This window comes from Apium graveolens, chromosome 7 (genome assembly GCF_009905375.1).
Source record: "Apium graveolens cultivar Ventura chromosome 7, ASM990537v1, whole genome shotgun sequence".
NCBI classification, from domain to species: Eukaryota; Viridiplantae; Streptophyta; class Magnoliopsida; order Apiales; family Apiaceae; genus Apium; species Apium graveolens.
Genome location: NC_133653.1, coordinates 218008155 through 218023887, shown reverse-complemented (window position 1 = coordinate 218023887; position 15733 = coordinate 218008155). Strand labels below are relative to the sequence as shown.

Genomic DNA, 15733 nt, shown 5'->3' with positions numbered 1-15733 from the left:
ATAAGGATTTAGAACTTTCCATGCTAGCATAGGTTCTTGTGTTATTACTATGCATGATTCATAGATAATTTTAACAATCTTACTTTCCCTATGTAATCTAAATAGATAACTTGTGTATTAAACCGTTATATTGTCAAATTCTATAGACATATAGGTCTCAATATAATTGGTGCTTATTCAACTTCTATCGCTTTTGTGGATGTCTGGTAGTATGTTATCCGTGTAACGAAAGTTGGCATTTAGCAGTTTCGTGTTGTCTGATTAGTGTCATCACAATTACATGCTAAGGTTAAGATCAATAAGGCTAATGAATGAAGTATTTAATGAAGTTAGAATCCCATATTGTGTCATATATTATTCAACTCTCTTCAATCTCTTAGTTAAAGTTCTCTAGTATATTCTCAATAGTTGATCGTAGTATAATCAAAACCCAAATTATTATTCATCTTAGCATTGAATAATAGTCATATCATTGTTGCATAAGTGCATAAATCACATAGTTAATTTAACCAGTCTCTGTGGGAACGAACTAGAAATAATTTTATATTACTTGCGAACGCGTATACTTGCGTGAATTATTAGCGCGTGCTTAGCGACTAACAAGTTTTTGGCACCGATGTCGGGAACTCATTGTTGTTAATTGTTTAGTTTATGTACTTGTCATCCGTGATCGTCAAAGTTCAGTGACTCAGATATTTTACTTACACGGGCACTTGTTTTATTTCAAGTACTTTAGAGAGCGTGTATGTAAACGCGTTCTCAATCTCGTGTCTTTGTTGAGGAATAAGTTGAAGAAGAAGTTTTTGTTGCAATGGAAGAACCAGCAGCGAATCCGAAGGCTTTGATGGATTATTCTCAACCGAAGTTCAATGACATTCATTTTATTATTGTCAGACCAGCCATCTCGGCTAATACTTTTGAAATAAAGTCTAGCACGATTAAATGGGTGCAAAATTCAATCTAGTTTGGGGGTTCTCCAACGGAAGATCCCAATATGCACATTAGGGATTTCATTGAGATCTGCGACACCTTCAAGTTCAACGGTGTTTCTGAAGATGCTGTGAAGCTGAGACTATTCCCATTCTCTCTGAAGGACAAGGCTAAGAGTTGGTTACACTCTCTACCAGCTGGTTCGATTACTACTTGGGAAGATCTTGCTCAAAAGTTTCTCACTAAATTCTTCCCTATGGCAAAGACAGTTGCAATCAGGAATACTCTTACTCAATTTGCGCAGCAATTAGGAGAATCTTTATATGAAGCTTGAGAGCGCTACAAGGAGATGCTTAGGAAGTGTCCTCATCATGGAATGCCTAATTGGATGATCATCAATTGTTTTTATAATGGTTTGGGAGCATAGTCCAGACCCATGCTCGATGCAGCATCAGGTGGAGCCTTATGGGCAAAGAGCTATGAGGAAGCTTATGATCTAATTGAACTGATGGTTGCTAATGAATATCAGTATCCAATCTAGAGATTGCCACAGGGCAAGGTAGTAGGAATTCTTGAAGTGGATACAGCTACGGCTATCACTGCTCAACTAAAGGCGTTGTCTATGAAGATCGATTCTTTGGCTAACTATGGTGTTAATCAGATAACCAGAGTTTGTGAGCTGTGTGCAGGTTCACATGCGATGGATCAATGCGTTATATCTAGTGAATCAGCTCAGTTTGTGAGCAACTTTCAGAGATCGCAGCAACCAGTTCCAGAAACTTATCATCCTGACAACTAGTAGTCTTCTCCTGATCTTCTGGAGCGATACAAATCTGATTGTAAACCGAATAGCCATCCCAAATACAGTAGTACTCGTGACCAGCCAATCCGTCAAGCATCTGGTCAATGAAAGGCAGAGGGAAGTGATCCTTCCTAGTGGCCTTGTGCAGCTTTATGTAGTCCATACAAACTCTCCATCCCGTGACTGTTCGAGTAGGGATGAACTCATTCTTCTCATTGGCAACAACTGTGATACCTTCTTTCTTTGGTACACGCTGAACTGGACTCACCCAAGAACTGTCAGAAAGGGGATAAATAATCCCTGCATCCAGCCACTTAAGAATTTCCTTCTTCACTACTTCCTTCATGATCGGATTAAGTCTTCTTTGCTGCTCAACCGTAGGCTTGCTACCTTCTTCTAGCAGAATTTTATGCATACAATAAGAAGGGGTGATTCCCTTAATATCTGCTATAGTCCATCCAATTTCTGATTTGAACTCTCTTAGAATCCTCAAAAGCTTTTCATCGTCGCTACCTAAAAGGTCAGATGCAATAATCACAGGCAGAGTAGATGCATCAGCTAAAAAAGCATACCTCAAATGTTCAGGTAAAGGCTTAAGCTCAAGACTAGGAGCTTCCTCAAAGATGGCTTGAGGCGTTTAGGAGCTTTGTTCAACTCCTCCATTCCCAGAGATTCAAACAGCATATCAATCTTCCTCTTTCAGGGAGAAGCATTCAGATGTAGCAATCGCTCTTCACCTTCATCATCCTCACTATCTGAATTCCCCAATAAGGCCTTCTTAAAGGCATCAGACCTTAGCAATTGATCAAATTATGAAGTAACTACAGAATCGACCAGCTCCACTTTTAAGCACTCCTTATTTTCCGTAGGAAATTTCATAGCATTGAACACTTTAAAAGTGACATCCTGGTCCAGCACTCGCATTGTCAGCTCACCCTTCTGCACATCTATCAAAGTTCGGCCGTTCGCCAAGAAAGGCATTCCCAAAATTATAGGAATCTTCTTATCCTTCTCGAAATCAAGAATTATGAAATCAGCAGGGAAGATGAGTTTATCGACCTTGACCAAGACATCCTCCACAATACCTCACGGATATGTAATAAAACGGTCGGCCAACTGCAAAGTCATGTAAGCCGGTTTTGGATCAGGCAAGTTCAACTTCTTGAAGATTGATAAAGGCATCAGATTGATGCTAGCTCCCAAGTCACATAAGCATCTGTCAAAAGACACTTTTCCAATAGTGCATGGAATAGTGAAGCTTCCTGGATCTTTAAGCTTTGGAGGCAACTTATGTTGCAACACACCACTGCATTCCTCCGTGAGTAGTGACAGTCTCTAAATCATCTAGCTTCACTTTCTGAGAGATAATACCTTTCATAAACTTTGCGTAACTAGGCATCTGTTCAAGAGCCTTAGAGAAAGATATTTTGATATGAAGCTTCTTGAACACCTCCAGAAACTTCTCAAATTACTTATCCAGCTTTTTTTCTGCAGCCGCTTCGGAAAAGGCGGTAGAGGATAGATCTGTTTCTCTCTTGTATTACCCTCAAGAGGAGTGTGCTCAATAGTTGTCTTCCTTGGTTCCACTTCTGCTTCCTGCTGCTCTACTTCTTTTTCAGCCCCAACTTTTTCATTCAAAACTTGAGTTTGTTCGGGATTCGCAACCTTTCCAGACCTCAAAGTGATTGCCTTCACCTGCTCCTTAGCTTCCCTCTTTCCTCGCACTTCAGTCACTAGGTAGTGTACCAGGTTGACGATTTAGCAAGGCATTGGCAATTTGTCCAATTTGATTCTCCAAGGTCTTGATAGAAATAGCTATACTCTTGCACATAAGCTTCAACTCCTCTAATTCAGATTTTTCATTAGCTTGTTGCAGTTGAAGTTGCTGCCTTGGTGCATATTGCGGTTGCTGAAAACCAGGGGGTTGTATTGCTTAGCTGGATACTGCTGATAAGGCTGTTGAACCGCATTCTGAGCGTTACTCCAGCTGAAATTAGGATGATTGCGGTTGTTGGGATGATATGTGGCTGGCACAGGTTGCTGCGATCACTGAAAGTCGCTCACGAACTGAGTTGATTCACTGGAAATAGCACACTGATCAGTCTAATAGGCACCAGCACAAAGCTCATAGACACTAGTGATTTGATTAACTCCTTAATTAGTCAAAGTGTCCACCTTCATCATCAAAGCCTTAAGTTGGGCAGCTATAGCAGTTGCTGCATCCAACTCCAGAATTCCTGCTACTTTTCCCTGAGTCAGTCTTTGGGAAGGATTCTGGTATTCATTAGCAGCCATCAGTTCAATCAATTCATAAGCTTCATTGTAGCTCTTAGCCCACAAGGTTCCTCCTGATGCTGCATCGAGCATGGGTGTAGAAGTAGCACCCAATCCATTATAGGAAATATTTTATAATCATCCACTCAGGCATGCCGTGGTGTGGAAACTTCCTTAACATCTCCTTATATCGATCCCAAGCCTCACACAGAGATTCACCAGTTTGCTGAGCAAACTGAGTAAGAGCATTCCTGATTACAGCAGTTTTCGCCATAGGAAATAATTCGGTAAGAAACTTTTGAGCAAGATCCTCCCATGTGGTGATAGACCCTGGTGGTAGAGAATGTAACCAGCACTTAGCTTTATCCCTCAGAGAGAATGGGAAGAGTCGCAACTTAATAGCATCTTCAGTCACACCATTGAACTTGAAAGTGTCGCATATCTCAATGAAATCCCTGATGTGCATGTTGGGGTCTTCAGTAGGAGACCCCCAAATTAAACTGAGTTATGTATCATCTGAATTGTGCTTGATCTTAAAAGTGTTAGCCGAGATGGCTGGCCTGATGATGCTTGACTGAATATCATTGATCTTAGGCTGAGAACAGTCCATCAAAGCCTTAGGAATTTCTGCTTGATCCCCCATCACTACTAAAACTGGTTCCTCGACTTTCTCTTCTTCTTCTATCTTCTCTTCATCCTCAAAAACTTCCCTTCGGACCACTACAACTTCTTCCTCGGCTTTATCCAGAGTTCTCTTACGAGACCGCGAACGTGTATGCATACACGCTCGCTAGAGTACCTGAAATAAGACAAGGAAACAAATAAGTAACAATGTCCGAGTCAATAAACTTTAATGACCACTAATGACAAACACATAAACCAAAAAATTAATACTGTAGTCCCCGGCAGCGGCGCCAAATACTTGTTAGTCGCTAAACACGCGCTAAAATTCATGCAAGTGAAAGAGATCTGTCCTAAGTCCAATCATGTATGAGGATTTAGGAATAACTTTTATGTAATCTGTTTTGATTTCATTGATATTAATAAAAGACTTGTTTTGTTTTTATTGCGGGCTCTATCTATTTTAAGTGTTTAAATGAGATATACCATAGTTTAGAGTAAAGCTTTTTATGGATTGTGATGAGATCATAATAATGAGACCTAAAAGATGATAACTCTAAACTTAAATAGTTCCTGGTCGTAGGATTACTAATTGGTAATTAATAATCCGCAAAGATCAGAACATACTATGCTTGCTTCATTATGAAGGATGTCTGTTCTCAAAGACATTTGTGTGGTGACACTATAGCTAGTATGTAGGTGCTTATAATAGAATATGTTCACTGAACATGACTCACACAGCTGCACAACTGATGGATTTCACTCACGTGTCAGCAGTTGTTCACATAGTGATAGTTGTACAAGTATCCTTAGACTTGAGATCATCATAGTCATCTTGTGTATACTGAATTATGTTTTGGTTTAGTTCTTAGTCTCAAGGGACAATTATAAGGGCTCTACTGGGTATAGGAATTTGTACACGAAGATAGTGTATGATCAATAAAGGATCTACCACTTCCAGTGAAGGAAGAGAATGTTCAATACTGATCCACTTATGTTAGTTCTGGAATCTCTGTCCAGAGTGAATGAAATTAGAAAGGAGTTTCTAATTTACATTAAATAGAACTAAGCATAGTGAATGGGAAAGCAAGTGATTAAATAAGATAGGCTTGACACAAGTTCCATGCCTTGTATTTAATCGTGACATTGCAGGGTAGAAGGAATTGATTGTACGGTAACTACTCACTGAATAGGTTCTTGGTATTCTAAGCAGTGAATTCGTATTATCCGGATAGTCGCGATATGCTGAGAAGTATCCCTCACGATGTAGAATAAATATGATTAATTAATTAATCATATTTAATGAATTAGAGAATTTATATAAATAATGATAAAATAGTTTTATTATTATTTATTTCTACTACCGGCTTAATATTAGACGTACAGGGTCACACCATAAAAGATAATGATTTAATGGTGGAGGAATTAATTAATAATGGCTGATAATTATTTATTTATGAAATAAATAATTAATTGGTAAATTTAATAATTGATTAAATGAGATTTAATTCATTATAAATTAATTAAGGAAAGGTTCTTAATATTATTAATTAAGAATTTAATTTTTGGAAATTAAACTAAGTGAGAGAATTATATCTAAAGAGTTTAGAAAAAGGATTAATAATTAAAAGGTGTTTTAATTATTAGTGAGAATAATAAAGGGTTAATAATAATAATATTTTATGGGAAAATTTTCAGCTGAAAATTTTGCCTATAAATATACTATTATAAACCCTATTTTTGCCTCAACCAAAAAGATTTACAAAACCCTAATTCTCTCCATCTCCTCCTTCTTAATTACATCGTTTTCTTGGTGGATACCGGTGGAGTGCTTCACACTTGAGGAGCAGCTGCTAAGGATCTCCGTTCATCATTTTTGGATCGCCATTAAAGACCTCCATCTTTCCATTAACGTAAAGCTTCTTAAGGTAAACATACTGAACTATGAATTAAATATTATTTTTCGCATGGATCATGCGGAGGGTTTCGTTTTTTTTAAGATTTAAATTTACATTTTTGATGCGTTTATGTGCTAAAAACCCTTTAATGGCATCAGAGCTACTTGCAAAAAGTTTTTAATTCATTTATGTGTTTAACTATTTTCGATATATGAGCATGTACGTGATTCACCATGATTTGATGTTGATATAATATGCTTATATATGTATGGTTTTGAATATATGATATTCATGTAAGTTGTATAATCATAAGATGATTATGTAATCTGTATATATACTGATATATACATGATTTATGTTTGTTCTAATTATGAGAATCATATTAGATACGGATTCTGAATTGGCTGCTGCAGATTTGCTGAAATCTGGGTCTGGTGTCCGATTTATGCAAACTGATACCCTATTCCATAGGTAAACGAGCGTCTGAACAAAACTGATAGTTAAAGCTATCAACGACTCGTCTGTAAGGCGTTTGACGTCGTTTACTTCCCGTAAACAGTGATTCTTGTTTTTCTGATTTGATTCTGATTTTTCTGATTTTTCTGATTTTTGTCATATTTTCTTTTTATGATTAGATCATGGATAATATGATATGTTAAGATCAGATTATGTGTTTTAACATGCTTTTATGTGTTGTATGAGCATGGTGGATGGTTATGGCCTTTCGACCTTAGTGTAATGGTTATGGTTTTGGTTTTAAATACGACTTGCATGTCGTCAATCTTTGTAATCATAAATCTCGAATGTAACTCGAGTTATTCTTGTAAGTTCATTAGATTAGTTTTACTTTCAATCATGTAATGTAATTGAAGACTCAAGAAGGCTATACAATGGAGGTGATACAAAGAAGAAGACGAGGCGTACAAGAAGTCTAAACAAAGAACAAGACTTATGTAATAAGTAGTTATATTTATTTCCATCACCATATTAGATTGACCTTGATCTTTATCATGAGCTTGATAAAGATCACATAGGATGGGGTCATAACCAAACACATTTACTTTATTGCACTTTACATTTACTTGTTTATTTAATTTTATATATGAGATATATGCCTATGTTTATCATGCGATGATAGATTCAGGTGAACTTAAATCAATATAAGGTGTGCTCTAGAAAATCTAGAATATGAATTGTTTCTTGCCTTAACAATAAATATTATGAATACGATCATGAGATTCTTGTGTTTATAAAACACGTAATTGAATATGAAATTTCAATATTGAGAGAAAGGATGATTCTGTCAACAACAGATTTCTATCTGTGAGAAAGGGTTATTAAGTGACGCCTCTTGACAATGCTCCACCCGATCTGGGAATCATCTGATTATCGATTATTGATTTGAAATATTTAATTTAAAAGGAAGAATCTCTTTATAATATGATTATGATTGTAACGTAATATAATCCCTCTAAAATTAAATAATATCAAGTAGTAATTGGCCAATGACACAACGGGCTTGTGTCGGTCATAGCCTTTCAACATGGTAGAAAGTGGTTCTTATTTTTAAATCATTGTCGTTTGGTGCTACAGCCGAGGGCTTTGATTTCGAAATAAGAAATACTTGTCTATTACATAGAGATGTGTACATTGAATTAGAATCTAAAGGTCGGTACGTTCTACAGCCGTGGGCCGTTGGAGACTGATTCAATTGTACGAAATGTTAGGTTAGACTTGACTTAGAATATTGAGTTTGTCGTGCCACAGCCGTGACTCAATTATTCAAGTGGCTAAACTTATATTAGGGAATAACATAAGATGTAATTGACAAGAGTTGTCTGCCTATTGAACATCACATGACGTTTCGTGCCACAGTCGAGGTTGTGTGATGGAATGTAGGATCCCTATTCCCACTAGCATTATGAATGCTTAATTTTCACTTAGGGGGTTGAAAAAATTAGATAAAGTATTGGGAGACACTTATGAATAAAGACCCAATTCATATAGTGTTTTGAAATGAAATTGAATATTGCTAAGTGTTGTTATGTGTTTATCATTTACAGATTTACTATATTCGTCATGTCTTCTGCACTATCACTCCGGAGCATACTAGATGCTCACAAGTTGACTGGTCCTAATTTAGCTGTTTGTTTTCACTGTAACAAGTTGGGGCACTGAAAGAGGAACTACAAGGTTTACCTTGAAGAATTAAAGAAGAAAAAGGGTAGTAAGACTACCGCTTCTGATTCAGGCATGTTCATGATCGAAGTTAATATGTCACTAGGTCAAATTTCTACTTGGGTATTAGATACCGCTTGTGGTTCTCATATTTGCAATTCGTTGCAAGGACTAAAGGGAAGTAGGACTCTTGAAAAAGATGAGGTGATTCTATGTATGGGCAATGGAGCAAGGGTTGCGGCCATATCTGTAGGATCATTTAGTTTACATATGCCTACCGACAAGACTATTATTTTGAATAATTGTTATTACGTTCCCTCTATTATGAGGAATATTGTTTCTATTCCTATGTTGGATGTGGATGGTTTTTCATTTATTATTAAGAATAATGAATGTTCTATCCTTAAAGATAATGTTCTTTTTGGACGTGGCATTTTAAATAATGGTCTGTATGTATGTGACGTAGAGCATGATTTACTTCAGATTGAACAAACTAATAAAAGAAAACGAGATGATGAAAATCTGACCTATTTATGACACTGTAGGCTAGGTCATATTAGTGAAAATTGACTGCGGATATTGCATAAGGAAGGGTTACTTGACCCCTTTGATTTTGAATCATATCCTACATGTGAGTCTTGTCTATTGGGTAAATGACCAAATCTCCATTTAGTGGACATGGAGAGAGGGCTGCAGATTTGCTAGGATTGGTACACACAGATGTATGTGGACCAATGTCTACGCAAGCCATGGGTAGATTTTCGTACTTCATTACTTTCATAGATGATAGATCTAGATTCGGATATGTGTATTTGATGAAACACAAGTCTGAAGCCTTTGAAAAGTTCAAAGAATATAAACATGAAGTTGAAAAAAAAACCAAACACAGTATTATAACTCTTCGATCAGATCGAGGTGGTGAATACTTGAATGGAGAGTTTCTAGATTATCTCAAAGAAAATGGTATAGTCTCCTAGTGGACTCCTCCATATACTCCACAGTTAAATGGGGTATCTGAAAGGAGAAATCGAACTTTGTTAGACATGGTTCGGTCCATGATGAGCTATGCGAATCTTCCAGTATTCCTATGGGGTTATGTATTGGAAACCTCAGCATATTTACTGAATAAGGTGCCTTGCAAATCTGTTCCTCAAACACCATATGAGATATGGAAAGAAAGGAAATCGAGTCTTAAACACGTTAAGATTTGGGGATGTTTAGCTTATGTCAAGAAAGTTAACCCAGATAAGCTGGAATCTCGATCCGTAAAATGTAATTTTGTGGGATATCCTAAAGAGACTTTGGGGTATTACTTTTACACCGATCATCGGGTGTTTGTCTCCAGACATGCTACCTTCTTGGAAAAGGAGTTTATCCTTGAAGGAAACAGTGGGAGAAAAATTGAACTTTATGAAGTTCAAGAAGCACAAACTATTATGGATTAAGTGGAAACACTTGTTCAGACTGAACAACCTTCTGTGGAACAGCCCATTCGTAGGACAGGGAGAGTGTCTCGCCATCCTGAGAGGTATTATGGCCTTGTCATTGAGAATGACATTGACTTGTCAATCATTGATGATGACGACCCTATGACCTATAATGAGGCTATGAGTAGTGTTGACTCAGAGAAATGTCATAGTGCCATGAAATCCAGAATGGAATCTATGTATACTAACCAAGTATGGACTCTGGTTGAGGCGCCTGAAGGTGTTAAGCCTATTGGGTGCAAGTGGGTATACAAAAGAAAGATTGGAGCAGATGGCCAGGTGGAGACCTATAAGGCCAGGCTCGTGGCAAAAGGATTCAAACAAAGGCAAGGGATTGACTTTGATGAAACTTTTTCTCCTATAGCCCTGTTAAAATCAATTCAAATTTTGCTTGCGATTGCTGCTTACTACGACTATGAGATCTGGCAAATGGACGTGAAAACGGCCTTCCTCAATGGGGAACTTGAGGAGGAAGTGTATATGACACATCCAGAGGGTTTTCTTTCCAAGGGAAATGAACACCTAGTGTGTAAGATGCTGCGAACCATATATGGTTTAAGGCAAGCTTCTCGTAGATGGAATATCCGTTTTGATGAGACAATCAAATAGTTTGGTTTTATCAAAAACATAGATGAACCATGTGTCTACAAGAAGGTTAGTGGGAGCGCGGTAACATTTCTTGTATTGTATGTGGATGACATACTTCTTATATGAAATGATATACCGATGCTACATTCTCGGTATGAAGATCTATAGAGATAGATCTAGAAGAATGATAGGTCTTACCCATGGTACATACATCCAGAAACCGCTTAAAAGGTTTAGCATGGAAAACTCCAAAAGAGGTCTCATACCGATGAGCCATGGAGTGTCCCTTTCCGAAAAAATGTCTCCTAAGACACCTTAGGAAAGAGAGCATATGAGTAAGATACCTTATGCTTCAGCAATATGATCTATCATGTACGCGATATTGTGTACAAGGCCTGATGTTGCTTATTCAATTAGTGTGACGAGCAGATATCAGTCCAATCCAGGTGAAGACCACTAGAAAGCAGTGAAAAACATCCTTAAGTACTTGCGAAGAACTCAGGACATTTTTCTTGTTTTTGGTGGTGAATCTGAGTTGAAAATAGAGGAGATGTCAACGTCGAGAGAGTTGACACACATAACAACGTAGCAGAGCCACTCACAAAGCCACTTTCTCAGAGTCACTTTGATCATCATAAAGACAAGATGGGTATTAGATACCAGAGTGATTGGCTTTAGTACAAGTGGGAGATTGAAAGAGATATGTCCTAACTCCAATCATGTATGAGGATTTAGGAATAACTTTTATGTAATCTGTTTTGCTTTCATTGATATTAATAAAAGACTTATTTTGTTTTTATTGCGGGCTCTATCTATTTTAAGTGTTTAAATAAGATATACCACAGTTTAGAGTAAAGCTTTTTATGGATTGTGATGAGATCATAATAATGAGACCTAAAAGATGATAACTCTAAACTTAAATAGTTCCTGGTCATAGGATTACTAACTGGTAATTAATAATCCGCAAAGATCGGTACATACTATGCTTGCTTCATTATGAAGGATGTCTGTTCTCATAGATATTTGTGTGGTGACACTATAGCTAGTATGTAGGTGCTTATTATAGAATAAGTTCACTGAACATGACTCACACAGCTGAACAACTAATGGAGTTCACTCACGTGTCAGCAGTTGTTCGTATAGTGATAGTTGTACAAGTATCCTTAGACTTGAGGTCATCATAGTCATCTTGTGTACACTGAACTATGCTTTGGTTTAGTTCTTAGTCTCAAGGGACAATTATAAGGGCTCTACTGGGTATAGGAATTTGTACACGAAGATAGTGTATGATCAATAAAGGATCTACCCCTTTCAGTGAAGGAAGAGAATGTTCAATACTGATCCACTTATGTAAGTTCAGGAATCTCTGGCCAGAGTGAATGAAATTAGAAAGGAGTTTCTAATTTACATTAAATAGAACTAAGCATAGTGAATGGGAAAGCAAGTGATTAAATAAGATAGGCTTGACACAAGTTCCATGCCTTGTATTTAATCGTGACATTGCAGGGTAGAAGGAATTGATTATACGGTAACTACTCACCAAATAGGTTCTTGGTATTATAAGCAGTGAATTCGTATTATCCGAATAGTCGCGATATGCTGAGAAGTATCCCTCACGATGTAGAATAAATATGATTAATTAATTAATCATATTTAATGAATTAAAGAATTTATATAAATAATGATAAAATAGTTTTATTATTATTTATTTCTACTACCGGCTTAATATTAGACCTACAGGGTCACACCATAAAAGAGAATGATTTAATGGTGGAGGAATTAATTAATAATGGATGATAATTATTTATTTTTGAAATAAATAATTAATTGGCAAATTTAATAATTAATTAAATGAGATTTAATTGATTATAAATTAATTAAGAAAAGGTTCTTAATATTATTAATTAAGAATTTAATTTTTGGAAATTAAATCAAGTGAGAGAATTATTTCTAAAGAGTTTAGAAAAAGGTTTAATAATTAAAAGGTGTTTTAATTATTAGTGAGAATAATAAAGGGTTAATAATAATAATATTTTATGGGAAAAATTTCAGCTGAAAATTTTGCCTATAAATATACTATTATAAACCCTATTTTTGCCTCAACCAAAAAGATTTACAAAATCCTAATTCTCTCCATCTCCTCCTCCTTCATTACATCGTTTTCTTGGTGGATACCGGTGGAGTGCTTCACACTTGAGGAGCAGCTGCTAAGGATCTCCGTTCATCGTTTTTGGATCACCATTAAAGACCTCCATCTTTCCATTAACGTAAAGCTTCTTAAGGTAAACATATTGAACTACGAATTAAATATTATTTTTCGCATGGATCCTGCGGAGGGTTTCGTTTTTTTTTTAAGATTTAAATTTACGTTTTCGCTGCGTTTATGTGCTAAAAACCCTTCATCAAGTATACGTGTTCGCAAGTAATATAGAATTATTTCTAGTTCATTCCCACAGAGACTGACTTTGGTTAACTAAGTAATTTATGCACTTATGCACCGATGATATGGTTATCATCCAATGCCAAGACGATAACAATTTGGGGTTTTGATTATGACTACGATTAATTAACAATTATAACTAAGAGAGTAAAGAGAGTTGTATATTATATGAGACAAACATGGGATTCTAACTTCATTAAATACTTGATTCAATAGTTTTTTCATTCTTAACCTTAGCATTAATGGTGATGACACTAATCAGATGACACGAAACTAATAAATGCCAACTTTCGTTGCACGAATACCATACTACTAGACATCAACAAAATAGATAGAAGCTGAATAGACACCAATTATATTGAGACCCTATATGTCTATAGAATTTGACAACATAACGGTTTAAAGCACAAGTTATCTATCGTGATTATAAAGGGCAAGTAAGATGGTTAAAATTACCTACGAATCATGCATAACAATAACATGAACCTATACTAGCATGGCAAGTTCTAAATCCTTAAATTCACTTTCGCTTCATTAAGAATTAACAAGCTATCTTATAAGATCGCGACGTTCATAAGACGAATACACACAACCAATACTAGGTTATCATACAATCACCACACACTAAGGCATCGAAATAATTCAACTAAAGAAATGCATAAATAAATCCGCTAGAACCCCACAATAACGATTAGCCCATAATCGGACTCATAATCAATGTGGGTTCCGATGAAAGCATGGTATAATAAACGTAGTCTTTATAAACGAATAATAAACAAAGTATAACATAAGAGTATAGGTTCAAGACTAAGAAAACTAGCATCCAACATTACAACTTAAACAAAGAATCACAAGTTAAAACTAGGTCTTCTTCTCCTTGGTTGAATTGTGCTAAAACGATCTTCTTTACTCCTTCTCTTTGTGCTCTGATGTGTCTCTTCTGAAAAATGAGCTTAATTATGTATATATAGCAGCCCCATGCAGAGTAGAAGTCTTCTGGATAAAAATCAGAGTCACAGCGCGGCCGCGCTGACCTCCTGCATAAAAATCTGACTTCTTCATTTTCCTTGCTGATTTGAGCCGGCTTTCCAAGAGCTTTCATTGCACACCACCTTAAAACCAAATTAGCATCAAAATTTTGGCGCCCTCCAAACCCGGGTCAGAAGTTTTGGGTCCACACACACACACCTTATTTATAACCTACTTATAACAATAATAAAGATAATGATAATATGCAGTGACCCTACTTACCAACTACCACAGACCGTAACAGGTTAAAGTATGCACACAAGCCACACAAACACTTATATTACAAACCATCCAAATCCCAACTATTCAAACTTAGAACTGAGTATTAAACATTATTACAACTTTTACAAACTTAAGTTGTCTCAAAAGATGCCTACTAGCTTAACTCGATCAACCTGAACCCCTAGCTCTCGCGCTGGACTTGGGATCCTCGCTACCAATTGGTTCCTTCTTAACTGGAAAAAAACATAAGCAGTATCGCACAAATGAGCTAACTAGCTCAGCAAGTCACAATGACAAAACTGAGAATAATGATCATCAAGTGAAAAGGGTTATGATATCAGGTGAACAATGAATTATGATTTAGAATTGGATAACAAAGGATCAATATGGCAATTTCAAAGCTTGGCTGTTAGGTAATGAAAGAATTGGATAAGAAAGGAATCAATGTTTCAGGGTTACCAGGAATTGGTCTTTCAAATCATAAGGTACAATGGTTTGAGTATGTATATAATTCGATTCAGTGTTTGGTATTTAGTTTGTATATATTTGTGGAGTAGTATCGTATATTTGTGGTTCGTATCTGGGTGTACAACAATCAATGGTTTATAAAGAATAAGGTTTACGGCTCAAGATCAATAACTGGAATCAGGGTTTAGGGTTCAGTGCTTCAAAGCATTTGCAATATAAAATAGGACTATCAATCAACTATAATATATCTCGAGAAAGTTCAGAACACTTGCCTGGTACTAGCTTGCTATACCGCACTAACTTCCAATTACGATCGTCTACTCCTCGACTATCTGCTTCCCTTTCCTAAGCCTTGCCTCTTCTGCTCATATAACATAAGTATCTATCAATACTCAACCCATACGATTCTATTCGACATACACTTCTACCTACCCTTCGTCTTACCCAAATTCGATTAACGGATTGAAAGTTACGCTATAAACAAGTAAACATCGAACATATAGATCGGCAGTCAAACAACAAGTCATATATAACGCATAACACGTCAAATAATCAATAACATATAATTTATAAAGGAGTCTCGAGTCATAACAGGCTTTCAGGTATTTAAAAATGATTTTTAAAACATTTTTCAGAATTAAAACGGGTCATTGGATCAATTTTAAAGTAATAAACAGGGTACGGTTGGCCAATTCTGGCATCAAAACAATTTTATAATAATTATCAAGCCTTGAAAACAATTTAAAATAATATTTTAAAGCTCGAAACTATTTTTTGGAATTTTTAAATCATTTTT

General features: G+C 36.2%; 2 non-coding genes across 2 annotated transcripts; one reads left to right on the top strand and one right to left on the bottom strand.

Annotated features, from left to right (window-relative positions):
• Nucleotides 1-1201: 1201 nt before the first annotated feature.
• On the bottom strand, nt 1202-1308 carry LOC141676187 (small nucleolar RNA R71). The gene has a single exon (XR_012556791.1). It is a non-coding gene; the product is annotated as a small nucleolar RNA R71 (small nucleolar RNA).
• Nucleotides 1309-4158: 2850 nt separating this feature from the next.
• On the top strand, nt 4159-4265 carry LOC141676193 (small nucleolar RNA R71). The gene has a single exon (XR_012556797.1). It is a non-coding gene; the product is annotated as a small nucleolar RNA R71 (small nucleolar RNA).
• Nucleotides 4266-15733: the final 11468 nt, after the last annotated feature.